At 45.5% G+C, this 12,266-nt stretch overlaps 1 protein-coding gene across 8 annotated transcripts in view; it reads left to right on the top strand.

The window, feature by feature from the left end:
• The window catches only part of LOC135255915 (CD276 antigen homolog), a 105,574-nt gene that overhangs the window by 19,045 nt on the left and 74,263 nt on the right, over positions 1–12,266 (top strand). Inside the window, exon 1 of one of the 8 annotated variants that reach the window (XM_064337709.1) lies at positions 2,960–3,968. The exons of 6 other annotated variants lie outside the window; for them this stretch is intronic. The gene's annotated coding sequence lies outside the window, so the exon portion shown is untranslated. Of the gene's footprint in view, positions 1–2,959; positions 3,969–12,266 lie in introns of those variants that run through there. One more of the 8 variants, XM_064337712.1, reaches the window with a different exon arrangement.

Below are 12,266 nucleotides of genomic sequence, written 5' to 3'. Positions count from 1 at the left end.
ACTGCTTTAGTACAGGAGTGCACCTCTTCCTGCTGGTCACACTCTGTGTGCTACCAGCCTCATCCAGCTGGTACAGAGCACTGCTCCTTTCCTCTGTCATCACCTGATCTACCTGCCTGTCACTCCTCTGCTCACCACTCCACTGCTCACCTGGCTAATGGTGCAGCCCTGGATGTTTTGCTTTACATCAAGGACCACAATGTGTAGAAGTATAAGCACTCGCCTACTGCCGCAGAGACCCGGGTTCAGTCCCCGGCAGCGGTACTTCCAGCTTGGTCAGACGTTCCTACGAACACAATTGGCAGTGTTTGCGGGTGGGAAGCTGGTGAGGGTATGATTCCTGATTGTTGCATTAACAATCAGGAACGGAGACGGGGTGTAGCACAGTGGGTAAGGAACTGGGCTTGTAACCGAAAGGTCGCAGGTTCGATTCCCGGGTAGGACACTGCCGTTGTACCCTTGAGCAAGGTACTTAACCAGAATTGCTTCAGTATATATCCAGCTGTATAAATGGATACAAAAGGTAAAAGTTGTGTAAGTCGCTCCCCTGTTCAGCAGCGAGGACGTCTGGGGGAGATAGCGTGAACCTCCACACGCGTTACTCTCTCCCAGTGAAACTCCTCGCTGTCATGTGAAATGAAGAGGCTGGCCACTCCACATGTATTGGAGGCGGCATGTGGTAGTCTACACCCTCCCCAGACCGACAGAGGATAGCACATCGAGCAGGACTGTGTGATACACACAGAGAATTGATATAATGACTAAATTGGGGAGAAAAATGGCAACAAATAAATACATAACACCCTCCTCATAGCACATTTTCAACTCAGCCCTACATCCACAGTCTCCTCCCATCTACGCTGGCACTTCCTGTTATATTGTTGGTTTACATAGTTACTTCAGTGCCTACTACTAATGTGCTACTACAGTTTGTAAGACTGCTAACTTTGCATCTGCTTGTTGTATGAACCTTTATGTAAGTCCCTCTGGATGTTTGCTAAATGTAAATGGATTATAATTGTTATTGTTCTTGTTGTTATCTTTTTGTTGTTGTTATTATCATTGTTGTTGCTATTAATATTATTATTGTAGTCTTCCTGCCTGATTATTACCTGCTCTGCTGTATTTTTCCTTAATGAGTCCCTCTTTCTCTCTTAGCCCCTCCTCTCTCTGCTGGAGCAGTGGCTGGGATAGTGCTGGGAGTGCTGGGAGTGCTGGGAGTGCTGGGTGTGCTGCTGGTGTTGCAGGCTGGCAGTGCCCTTGCAGTCAGGAAGTACCTCCAAAAGCTAAGGCGAGCAAGCCTGCAATCCGTTACCAAAAGCCAATGCTGAAGATCAGAAAGACTCCAGCAGCAGAGCAGCATGTGCTCTGATTCCTGACAGCCCTGAACCCCCTCTCTCTGCGTCTGAGACCCAGCCCGCTCTCCCCGAACCCCATCTCCCCGTGTCCGAATCGGATCGTTCTCCCTCTGAACCCCATCTCCCCGTGTCTGGAGCAGATGAGGAAGCTGCCAGTCTGCAGAGATGGCAGTGCCAGGAGCAGGCAGGGCAGCTGGCAGTCTGCAGGGTTGGCAGTACCAGGAGCAGACAGGGCAGCTACCAGTCTGCAGGTTTGGCAGTACCATGAGCTGATGGGGCAGCTGCCAGTCTGCAGAGATGGCAGTACCAGGAGCAAACAGGGCAGCTGCCAGTCTGCAGAGTTGGCAGTACCAGGAGAAAACAGGGCAGCTGCCAGTCTGTAGGGTTGGCAGTGCCAGGAGCAGACAGGGCAGCTGCCAGTCTGCAGGGTTGGCAGTGCCAGGAGCAGACAGGGCAGCTGCCAGTCTGTCTCTTAAATAGTCTCCGGGCAGCTGGTCGTCTGGTTGGTAGAGATGGCTCTCACCCTCCCCCTCATGGTCGACCCCCTCCACATCTGGCTCCACCATGTCCCCATTGCTGCTGATGCAGAGGTTGTGGAGGAAGGCACATGTGGACACAACCACTGGCACAAAGGTAGACTTACGCTGGGATCTCAGTACAGTTTTACTTAACTGTGTGATTTAAAATTATTTTAATCCTTTTTAGTTTGAATGTTACTGTACTTTTAAGTTTCGTAAATTGCTTGTTTACGAATCAAGTACTGCATCTATGCTTGTGCTGTCTGTCGGCTTCACACCGGTGAAAAACATAAACATAACTGCGTATGCGCTTTCTGTAAAGTATCGTAATCCTTATTTTGCAATGCTGTTTGAAAAAAAAAAATATTCTGTGGTGGCTGGTAGAATTTGGTTAAAAAACTAAAATACAATTTTAAAAAGTTAATTTTCCACCCTTATTTAGCTTCAGTAATATACCCAAACACACATTTATAATTTATGGATTCACTAATAATTGACTTAATGACAATCTTTTTGTATTTTTCATCATCTATCAGGAAGCCTATCATGTAAATGACTGATATATCTCTGTGTATTGAACATTTGTAATTAAACTATCAGTTGTTTCACCCAGAACATCTCATTTTCATGAATTTTCACATATATATTCACGTCATTACTTAACTGACGATATATAGCTTCAAAGATGCAATGCCTTAAAATATAACTTGCTAACTAGCTGTGTACATTGGATTTATGTTCACGCATCATTGCCAAGATGTTTTTTTCATGTAGCAGCCTCTCCTCCTCTGTGCCACATCATGGGTCCTTACCCTGAAATATAAGAAATGATCAAATTAAAGTACATTACATTACAGGCATTTAGCAGACGCTCTTATCCAGAGCGACTTACACAACTTTTTACATAGCACTTTACATTGTATCCATTTATACAGCTGGATATATACTGAAGCAATGCAGGTTAAGTACCTTGCTCAAGGGTACAACGGCAGTGTCCTTACCCGGGATTTGAACCTGCGACCTTTCGGTTACAAGCGCAGTTCCTTACCCACTGTGCCACACTCCGTACTCCGTTGGAAGTAAACAGTCCAAGGATGGTAGCTAACTATGGACAATCGCCATGCTGTGGCAGCGGACATTCTGTCCTGTAATACATCATCAGAAGCTCCTCTTACCAACTGCAACACAGAGGACAAGAGGAAGGCAGGAGCTGACTGTCTGGTGAGCCTAGAGAATCTGTGATTTTGTGCCCTTTTGTAACCTTCTAAATTTTTAAAGTTTTTTTTTTTTTTGCTGCATTGTCAGTGCTGCATTTGCCCTCTTTACATGTCAGTGTGCATTCGCTGCAGTGACTCTGTCAAAGCAGCAGCTCAGATCCAACCTTCCTCTGTTCAGCACTGTAGGGTACTGACGTGAGAAAATGTAAATTAGCTACTCCTTTCTTCATTTACTTGCTGTTATTATGATTCTGGATGCATTTCATCATGATTTAACTTTAAATCTATTAGCTAATTAATAACCTTTTTTGCATTTTAAGTGGCATCAGTAAGGTTTGTTTCAAGATCTAACTCATGCTGGTTTGTTTACTTTATTAGCTTACTGGTTTCAGTCATTTTTACTCAGTCTTTGGGGACGGCTTTAGACAGGCAAGTTGACACTAGTCAACAAATTTGTCTAAAACAACTCATTGCAGCTAAGTAAATAAATATTGACGTTCATACAAATGAATGATTGAGTTGAGGTCAAGTGCGGTCAAAGTCAAGTACCTGATGCAAGTGAACATGTTGGTCTGCGGTGGTGTGCATTACCAAAGGAGAAAGCAACGGTCCTAACTCTGCTTTTGCTTCATTCACTGCATTAAATTTCCTAAAACATTCATTGTAATAAACAATTGTGTAGTCAACACACGACGGCGTCGGAGAGATCAGGTGGAAGCACGTGTAAACACGGAAGTGCAAGAGGTGGGAGGTGTTTCTGTAGATGTTCATCACCGTTCGCTGCTGGCTTTGCGCTTCCACTCGGAGATAACTGGACGCCAGATTCCACGTAGAACGTGTGGCGGGAACAACCGCTGAAAACTTCAAAAGAACAAGTGAGTGGCCTAAATTGAGAAACTTTTTCACGAACATGCTAGTCTAAATGAAGCCAAGTGGGATGAATCAAATCTAGTGATGTATTTTAGTTGGATTGGGTGGAGAGGCATTCGTACTCTGATATTCTGGCGGATCATGATCCGCGGAGAGCGTGCTCGGTCCTGGGCACTCGCAGGCTCGCTCTTGCCCCCTCGTGTTATCTTACGCTACTTTAGTATTGGAGAAACGTTATAATAAATACCAATTACAGTGAAAATGTGCACCATTGTAAGACGCAAACGGGAGGTTGAAGCTGGTGTAGGCACTTATGTGTCAATATATTACAGTGAAAATGTGCACCATTGTAAGACGCAAACGGGAGGTTGAAGCTGGTGTAGACAATTATTATGTGTCAATATATTTAATATAATTCATATAATTTTATATAATTGTCAAGAGACCACCAAAAACGTTCATTTGTGTGAAGGGATTTCATTCGTGGGTAGTTTGTGTGGAGTTGATTCTGCCTCACACAGGTGGCATGAATAACATACTTTCCTTGCTGTTGTCGAGCGCCTGATCGGCACGAAAAGCTTTCAGGGACTATAAACTGGCACGCGTACAAACGACTAGCAGCAATACTGTCACTCCACAGTAGACTGGCACGTGGAACCGGCATTTCAACTCGCTAACGTCAACTGTTGATGGCGTCACATCCCCATTCCCTATAGAAACGCATCACCTGCGCTTCCGTGTAGATCACGCCACGCGATTGTGTTCAACTTGAATCCGAAATTTCAACTCGCTAAAATGCTCTAGGTAAAGTAAGCAATGAAGTTGAGAAGAAACAGTTTATGAAGGACGTCATGGTTATAGTGTACTTGACAAGGCGTAACTTGGCGGGATGGCATACCTGCCATCCCAATATATAAAAAGCTTATGATTCTGTGTGGGAAGAGGGACTGTTGATAAAAAATGAACAAGGTTTGTATCAATGGAAAGCTGTGCACCTGGGTGACAATTTATCTAAAATAGAACTTTTAAAGTAAAAGTAGGATTTGAAATTTCTGATGTGTATAGGATTGATAATGGAATACTATACTATAGTCCCATACTATTTAACATTATGATCAATAAATGTCTCGGAGAACACTGGTATTGACCACACGCAGGTGATGGAGCAATTTGGAAAAGGGGAACAAATTTACCTTAAGTCCTTGAAGTTTACATCAGTATTCAGAAAGCCATAGATAATGTTGAAAAATGGTCATATAATTGGGGATTCAAGCTCTCTGTGGCAGAATCAGGTGACATGCTTTTCACAATAAAAATGAACAGATAGCAATATAGTAAGGATGTTATATAATAATCAATGGAGAGGGTAAAATACTCTAAAAACTTAGGATTGTGGCTTCATCAAAAAGACACATGGAAACATCATATAATACATGTAGAGACTAAATGCAAAAAAAAAAAAAATAATAACCTTATGATGTCACGGTATGGGGTTTAGGACCCAGGTGCAGAGTGGGGAAAAACACGAAACTCAAAAATGTAGATGCAAAAAGACTTTACTAACAAAAAACAGAACAAACAAAGAGCCACGAGAGGCATAAAACGAAAACTAAAAAATACAAAAAAAACAGAACTTCACCAGTACAAAAAAACAAACGGCAGAAACGCACAGAAACACACAGGCGGAAACAAAGTCAGAAACACAAACCGGTCAAAAACACTGGCAGGTACATACGGTCTGAAACAAACACAAGGAACCAACACCTGAGTCAAGCGGATAAAGAACTTAAATAGACAGGGGTAACAAGACACAGGTGAACTCAAAGAACAATCAAACCAGAGGGAAGGGAAAACGAGAGGCAGGTGGGGACGATGATTAAATAACGAGACAATAATAAAATAATTGAAAGCAATAATACAATTAACAGGGGAACGAGCAGGACACAAAACAGAAGTGCCGCCCAACAAGGAAAAACAGAGACAGAAACACAGAACCATGACATATGAGATGTGTTTCTGGATATGACTGGGGCATGAACAAAGAGTCAGTGCTGCATATCTGTCTCTAATGAGATCTGCCACTGATTATTCTTGTGTAATATATGGAGCAGCAACTAACTCTGCATCAGAAACCATTGACTGAGTACAGTGCAGAGCACGAAGTACTGGTGCATCTAGAACAACTCCCATAAATGCTTTACTTATCGAAATTAGTGAATTACCTCTACACTTAAGGAGAACTGAGTGATCGTTGGCATACCGGGTTAAACTGCAAGGAACAGAAAAGGGAGATGTTGCATCAGTGGGGCTCCAAAATGGCTGGGAATGGGGATACTGGGAATACCCGGTATGTGCAGGGAGAGGATTTGGGTGGACTGTGGGCCAAAAAATAGAATATTGTGTCATGAATAAAATTTGATACAGCCCTACCGTGGTGTTAGGTAATGTACCTCTATGGATATATCCTGACCCTAAAAATAGACTTGCAATTAAGCAGAAAAAAAGAGTTGTCAGAGAGGCAAATTCATTAAATTGAATATATAATGGAAATGTATCTAAAGAACAGATATTACAACTACTTGATCTACACAGACTGTTCTAAAGACCCAAGTGATGGACATGTAGGTGCTGGTGTGTGTATCCCAGGATTAGATGCAAGTATATGCTAAATAATTTCTAACCACTTATCAGTGTACACAGCAGAAATAATAGCCGTAATTTTACCCTGCAATGGGTGTAAAACCAGACAGAGTGGTAATCTGTTCAGACTCCACTGCTGCAATATTAAGCTCAACCTCTACGCGCCGCTTACGCGACGCGTGCGGTGGGTGCCCGGCGTAACCTATCAGTGTTGGCGTTAAACCTTCCACGATTGGGCATAGATGTAGATTTCTGTTGCATTTCTGCTCGTGTTGGACTTCAAGCATAGTGTTGTGAGGTTTACTCAGATGAATGGAGTTTCAACAACCAATCAGAATTCGAGATGTCAGTAGAGCCCAACTTATTGAAATAACACGGACACGACAACAGTTTAGAAATAAAGAATATACATTTATTGGTTATGATAATGAGTTGGTAACAGGTTCATTGAAAACAATAATTTGTATAATATGATGAATAAGATTATACGAGGAAATGATGATTTTGCGATGGCTAAACATAAGAGGTTGGCAGTACTACCATTCCACGAAGGCTCGCGTTATTGGTTAGTTATACGCTACACTATGTTACTCGGTTAATTCGTTATATCAGTCTCATAAAAATAAAGTATAACAGCGTAAACTACAAGGTAAAGGAATTTGCTATTCCACACCACCGCTCGTTCAGCTCGTCAGCTGGTCCCAGGGGTCCGTGGCAGGTGCGCAGGGACTTGGGAAACTTCTTCTATGAAGTCGGGGTCGTGACGGGTTCCAGTCAAGACGACGGCCGGGTGTGCACAAATCTTCCACTTGGGTCCTGGCCGCAAGGGCGATACGGACGAAAAGTACGCAGATACATGTTCCTCAAACAGCTGTAGATGGGAAATAAGCCGGCTTGGTTTATTCCGCGAACGGTGGCAGGCCAACTCAGGCAGGTCTCCAGCGAGGTACGAGTAATGTCCTTAAGGAGATGCGCGTCTGGTCGGTCAGGCAATGCCTTACCTTAGAGCAAAGCTGTTAAGTTTTTTGATTACTTGTATGCTCAAAAGTCACTGACACGACGGAACCCCACGTGTGATCTCTGTAATGTGATTGGTTTATTCTTGTGGCCAGGCAAACATTTGATTGGCTTGCGGTATTGGAGCAGTCAATCAAATGTGAACAGATAGACCATTGATTACTGTGTTAATGTTTAAGCTTGTTAATCGAACTCCCCATTACTCCAAAAAGGGGGTGTTCCTTGCCCCAAGCTGGTGCTTAATTGATCACGCAGAGAGTTTATTGTAGGGTCACAAGAGGAAAGGGACAGGCACATACTTCCTTGGTTGACCAAAAAAGTCTGGGAGCCAGAGGCCCCAAAGTTCCTGTGTATAGTTATGCATTCTTACAGTAGAAAATGGATGATAAAATGGATAAACGAGCTCTGAAATTGAACAGCGATGACATCTTAGCAATACCTTTTGGAAAGAGTGAGGCAACATCACTAATAAAACACGGCAAACATGCAGGATATGCATTCCAAGGGTTGGGAATATTACAAGATACAGAGATTTGTTAAAGTAAAATCATATACAGGAAGACGCAGGCGAGAAGATGTTACTCTCTCTTGGCTTAGATTTGGACTCACAGGATTAAATGCAACACTTTACATCATAAGAGAGCATCTGATAAATGTGTGATATGTAAATGTACAGAAAACGTAGAACATGTGCTCTTAGAACGCAAGAAATACGATGCTGAAAGAGAGACTTTGTGGAAGGATGGGTGAAATTGGCAGAGAATGGAGCATCAAAGGATTGTTGGAGATTGGGGATAAACAGTGGGAGTTAAGCAGGGCGTTATTTAAACAATGAAAATAGGGGGTCAATATATAGAATGTAAATCAATAATGTAATCAGCATGATACTACACACTTTGTTACAGTAGGTGGCAAGATGTGCCTTCACACAAGTTTACAACCCGCCATTAAGCCAATGACAAGCAACTCACAAAAACTTTAACACTCTTCCAAAATCTCAACATGCAGCCTTTCAGCACACAACCATAACTAACACGTGAATCTTCTACACCCAATCAAATTTTCACGGTGTGAAAGGTTTAAAGGGTTTGTCTTCAGCCAGACTGTCGGAGCTAGCCAGCTGAGCCACAGCGGAGAAGAGACGTCTCTTCCTGCTTCTGTTGTCTGATTTACTAGAAAGACCGTTTCAAAGTCACAATGGCAATTAAGGAAATTTCGCATATGTTCTTTTCCTTCCACCATTACATTTTCAGATCTTTCAGTAACAGTCCCTGCTGGACATGACAATTGCAACTTTTGGAGTCCTTGTTGGGCTTTTGTTGGGTGAGTAACTTTGGCTACATACATGCATTTTGCATAAATAAAGGTGTGTGGATTCACAAGGTCTAATGAGTCGTTTAAGGCAGTTTAGATGAGAGACATTTCAAAACCGGCACCAGGTAGCTCTGTAATTGATTCCAAATGTAATCAAAAGGCTAGAATCAAGACTAGATACTGAAAGCTCTCTTATACCTACACTAGGCAAGCAGCTAAACAAGCCTGACTAATCAGAAAAACCTGAAACACCATTTGTCCCCGACGTTATGATGGCCTGAAATAAGGGGTCTATGTATAAGACCCTCACTGAGACCTGGATCACACCAGGCAACACTGCAACCCCTGCAGCCCTCTCCTCCTCCTTCTCCTTCTCTCACACCCCCCGCCCATCTGGCCGTGGTGGGGGCACAGGTTTGCTGATCTCTCCCTCCTGGAAATTCTCTGTTCTCCCCCTCTCTCACCTCTCCATCTCTACCTTCGAATACCACTCTGTCTCAATCACCTATCCTGTTAACTTGTATATTGTAGTTATCTATCGCCCTCCAGGGCCCCTGGGAAGCTTCCTTGATGAGCTTGACACCCTGCTGAGCTCCTTCCCAGAGGATGGCACCCCACTGATCCTCCTGGGAGACTTCAACATCCACCTTGATGCCTCCCACTCCGCAGCCTTCCTGCCTCTACTTCACTCATTCGATCTCTCCCTAATGCACTCCCCACCAACACACAAAGCTGGCAATCTCCTAGACCTGGTTATCCTGAGGAATTGCTCCTCTTCCAATCCCACAGTGACCCCTCTGCACCAGTCTGACCACCACTTCATTTCCTTCTCCCTCCCTCTTACTCCCCTCCCTCCCTCCCCTCCATCCACTCCTACTGTCATGGTCCGCCGTAATCTCCGCTCCCTCTCTCCCTCCTCTCTCGCTTCCAGTGTCACTGCTTCACTCCCCACTCTTGAATCCTTCTCCAACCTTCCCACTGACTCTGCATCCTCCATTCTGTCTTCCTCGCTCTCCTCAGCACTTGACTCTCTCTGTCCTCTAGTCTCCAGGCAGGCACGCTCGTCCCCTCCCAGTCCGTGGATGTCTGACCCCCTCCGAACCAACCGGGCCAGCCTACGTGCAGCGGAGAGGAAGTGGAGGAAATCCATGGCTCAATCCGACCTGTCTGCCTACCAGTCTATGCTAGCTACATTTTCTACCGCTGTAACCTCTGCCAAAATTAATTATTATTATTATCAAACAAAAATTCATAAATCTGCCTCTAACCCTCATCAGCTGTTCTCCATTTTCTCCTCTCTCCTCAGCACTCCTTCCCCACCTCAGTCCTCCCTCGCTGCAGATGACTTTGCAGTTTTCTTCGATGAGAAAATTGCAGACATCCGCAGCTCCTTCACGTCCACCACCACCCTTCCCCACTCCCCCAGCTCTGTTCCCTCCCCTTGCTTCTCCACTTTCTCTCCCCTCACTGACTCTGATGTTTCCCAGCTCCTACTCTCCCACCGCCCTACCACCTGCTGTGCTCTTGACCCCATCCCTTCCTCTCTCCTCCAGACCATCACACCTGACATCCTCCCATATGTCACCTCCCTCGTGAACTCCTCCTTGTCTTCTGGATGTTTCCCCTCTTCTTTCAAGCTGGCCCACGTCACCCCACTGCTGAAAAAGCCCACTCTGGATCCCTCTGTCATCCAGAACTACCGTCCTGTCTCCCTTCTCCCTTTCCTATCCAAAACAATTGAACGAGCTGCTTCTAATCAACTCTCCTCTTTTCTCTCCCTGAACAACCTCCTAGACCCCTACCAGTCTGGCTTCAGACCTGGCCACTCGACAGAGACCGCACTCCTCTCGGTCAATGAGTCGCTTCACGCCGCACAAGCAGCCTCCCATTCATCTGTCCTGATCCTCCTAGACCTTTCTGCTGCCTTTGACACCGTCAACCATCCCATCCTCCTGTCCTCCCTGGCAGCTATGGGGATCTGTGGCACAGCACTTGACTGGATTGAGTCCTACCTCTCCGGTCGCTCCTTCCAAGTCGCCTGGGCTGGTGCAGTATCAGCACCTCGCCCCCTTGCCACAGGAGTTCCCCAGGGCTCTGTCCTTGGTCCCCTCCTATTCTCCCTGTACACCCAATCTCTTGGTCCTGTAATCTCTGCCCACGGGTTGTCCTATCATTGTTATGCCGATGACACCCAACTCTTTCTCTCCTTCCCGCCCTCTGACACTCAGGTCTCTGCTCGCATCTCTGCTTGCCTGAGGGACATCCAGAGCTGGATGGATAACCACCATCTTAAGCTGAACCCAGGCAAGACGGAGATGATCTTCATCCCTGCTCCATCCTCTAACCTTCTCGACTTTTCTATTTCCCTGGGGGACACTGTGGTGTCATCATCACCCACTGCAAGAAACCTTGGAGTGGTGATGGACAACAGACTGTCCCTCTCCCAGAACATCACGGCGGTGAGTCGAACGTGCAGGTTCTTCCTGTACAACATCCGGAGAATCCGCCCCTTCCTCATCACCTACGCAACCCAGCTCCTGGTTCAAGCGATGGTCCTGTCCCGCTTGGACAACTGCAACTCGCTACTGGCTGGTCTGCCAGCATCCGCCATCAGACCCCTGCAGCTCATCCAGAATGCTGCAGCGCGTCTGGTCTACAACCTCCCCAGACATTCCCATGTCACCCCCCTGCTCACTGACCTCCACTGGCTGCCTGTTATGGCTCGCATCAAATTTAAGTCCTTGGTGCTTGCATACCAGGCAGCTAAGGGGTCAGCACCAGGGTACATTCAGAGGATCATCAGACCCTACACACCAGCCAGACCTCTCCGTTCTGCCACCTCTGGACGCTTGGCACCTCCCCCTCTTCGCGTCTGCACTTCCCGCTCCCATCTGCTGTCTGTCCTGGCCCCTCGCTGGTGGAATGACCTCCCCGTGACGGTCAGAACAGCAGAGAATCTCACCACTTTCAAACGCAGACTGAAGACTCATCTCTTCAGGCTGCACCTCTCCCCACCCCTCCCTAGCCTATAGTTCAGCTCACTGTACCTAGCTAGGATAATTTGATTATGTTAGTGTATCTGGCAGGATTGTTTTTGTATGATTAGGTGTGATTCCAATGCTAGTTTGTACTTGGTAGGATTCTTGCTTGCTGAACAAGCTTACTCTACAGGGTTGGAGTCCTGATCGATGTGGTCACTTCTGGCACTACGATCCTTACTTCACTCTAGTGTTTCTTTTGCGCCTCTACATCATGAAACCTATGCACTTGTTGTATGTCGCTCTGGATAAGAGCGTCTGCTAAATGCCTATAATGTAATGTAATGTAATAAG

The sequence above is a fragment of the Anguilla rostrata genome, chromosome 5 (assembly GCF_018555375.3).
Source record: "Anguilla rostrata isolate EN2019 chromosome 5, ASM1855537v3, whole genome shotgun sequence".
NCBI classification, from domain to species: Eukaryota; Metazoa; Chordata; class Actinopteri; order Anguilliformes; family Anguillidae; genus Anguilla; species Anguilla rostrata.
The sequence above is the reverse complement of the archived record's forward strand: the minus strand, read 5'-3'. Positions and strand labels throughout refer to the sequence as shown.